The sequence below is a fragment of the Phragmites australis genome, chromosome 6, assembly GCF_958298935.1.
Source record: "Phragmites australis chromosome 6, lpPhrAust1.1, whole genome shotgun sequence".
NCBI classification, from domain to species: Eukaryota; Viridiplantae; Streptophyta; class Magnoliopsida; order Poales; family Poaceae; genus Phragmites; species Phragmites australis.
Genome location: NC_084926.1, coordinates 12,082,488 through 12,085,031, shown reverse-complemented (window position 1 = coordinate 12,085,031; position 2,544 = coordinate 12,082,488).

The window sequence follows — 2,544 nt, the reverse complement described above, 5'->3', positions numbered from 1 at the left end:
CCAAAACCCTCTGCCACCACGAAGGCATCAGCCTCGGTCACGTCGAGGTCCTAAAACCCTCCGCCTCCTTGAAGGCATCAGCCTCAGTCGTGTTGAGGTCCTAAACCCTCTGCTACCTCAAAGGCATTAGCCTCAGTCGCATCGAGGTCCTAAAACCCTCCTCTACCTCGAAGGCATCAGCTTTGGTCGCATTGAGGTCCTAAAACCCTCTGCCACCTCGAAGGCATTAACTTCGGTCGCATCGAGATCCTAAAACCCTCCTCCATCTCGAAGGCATCAGCCTTGGTCGCGTTGAGGTCCTAAACCCTTTGCCACCCCGAAGGCATCAGCCTCGATCGTGTTGAAGTCCTAAACCCTCCGCCACCTCGAAGGCATCAGCCTCGGTCGCGTTGAGGTCCTAAAACCCTCTGCCACCTCGAAGGCATCAGCTTTGGTCACGTCGAGGTCCTAAACCCTCTGCCACCCGAAGGCATCAGCCTCGGTGGCGTCGAGGTCCTAAAATCCTCCGCTACCTCGAAGGCATCAAATTTCAGTTGCATCGAGGTCCTAAAACCCTCCACCGCCTCGAAAGGCATCAACCTCGATCGCATCAAGGTCCTAAAACCCTTCGCCACCTTGAAGGCATCAGCCTCGATCGCGTCGAGGTCCTAAACCCTCCGCCACCTTGAAGGTATCAGCCTCGGTCGTGTTGAGGTCCTAAAACCCTCTGCGTCTCGAAGGCATCAGCCTTGGTCGCATCGAGGTCCTAAAACCCTCCGTCGCCTCGAAGGCATTATCCTCGATCGCATCGAGGTCCTAAAACCCTCCACCGCCTCGAAGGCATTAGTCTCAGTCGCATCGAGGTCCTAAAACCCTTCACCACCTCGAAGGCATCAGCCTCGGTCGTGTTGAGGTCCTAAACCTCCACCACCTCGAAGGCGTCAGCCTTGATCGTGTTGAAGTCCTAAACCCGCCGCCACCTCGAAGGCATCAGCCTCGGTCGCATTGAGGTCCTAAAACCCTCTGCCACCTCGAAGGCATCAGCTTTGGTCACGTCAAGGTCCTAAACCCTCCGCCACCTGAAGGCATCAGCCTCGGTGCTGTCGAGGTCCTAAAATCCTCCACTACCTCGAAGGCATCAACCTCAGTTGCATCGAGGTCCTAAAACCCTCCATCGCCTCGAAAGGCATCAGCCTTGATCACATCAAGGTCCTAAAACCCTTCGCCACCTTGAAGGCATCAGCCTCAATCGCGTCGAGGTCCTAAACCCTCCGCCACCTCAAAGGCATCAGCCTCGATTGCGTCGAGGTCCTAAAACCCTCCGCGTCTCAAAGGCATCAACCTTGGTCGCATCGAGGTCCTAAAACCCTCCGTCGCCTCGAAGGCATCAGCCTCGATCGCATCGAGGTCCTAAAACCCTCCACCACCTCAAAGGCATCAGTCTCAGTCGCATCGAGGTCCTAAAACCCTTCAGCACCTCGAAGGCATCAGCCTCAGTCGTGTCAAGGTCCTAAAACCCTCCACCACCTCAAAGGCATCAGTCTCAGTCGCATCGAGGTCCTAAACCCTCCGCCACCTCGAAGGCATCAGCCTCGGTCGTGTTGAGGTCCTAAACCCTCCACCACCTCGAAGGCATCAGCTTCGGTCGCCTTGAGGTCCTAACCCTCCACCACCTCGAAGGCATCAACCTCGATCTCGTCGAAGTCCTAAATCCTTCCGCACCTAATACACCTAAATGTTCCTATAATGGCACCCTCCGGCCGCTAACGACCGCACAGTGCGAGGGGACCAGGAAAGGGGAAAACTTCCAGGGCATAGGTGCGAGTAAAGACGAGGAATAAAGTCAACACATTACTTATTATTCATGTATCATATGTACAGAAGTTACACTTGGCGATATGCCATACAATCAATCTATGCCTAACAAACATGCTAGGTCACCGCGTCTCCCTGAAGTACGACAAGATGAGGAGGACTGGCCCCTGATTTTGGAGCCACCAACCCTGCTGGAAGACCTATACCGGCGCATAGAGTGACAACGCGGATACCCCCAAACCTGAGGAGCTGAGGATTCCACCTGGAAAGGATATGATTCGAAGGCTGTAAAATCTAGCTCCACATCCGCCTTCGCAACCTCCTCTGCACCCTCTTCCTTGACTCGAGCCATGACGTCCACAACGATGTTCGACGGCACCAGCCCGTTAGAGCCACGGGGGAGAACAAAACCCTAGGACTCCGTTGGGAAAACAGCTTCGAAGGCCATCCACCACTCGTCTGCCCCAACAAAACTCGGGCTAGCCTCTAAAGATGAAGCGAAAGGGTCCCCTGGCTCCTCCTTCACCAAGACATCAGCGGTCACTCCTGGGTCCAACGTCCTTGGGAATCGCGAGGAAGGACGAAGCACTCCCGCCGCATGGAGGATCGCATAGGCCCAGAGGATCCAGACGTGCTGGGCCCTCCTCTGGAGGTGGCAGCCAGAGCACCGGGGACGTTTCCTGTTGCCCTTGGTTGCCGAACCTGAAGGCGCAAATCCTGCCCAAAGGTATGCCAGCACAACACACAGAT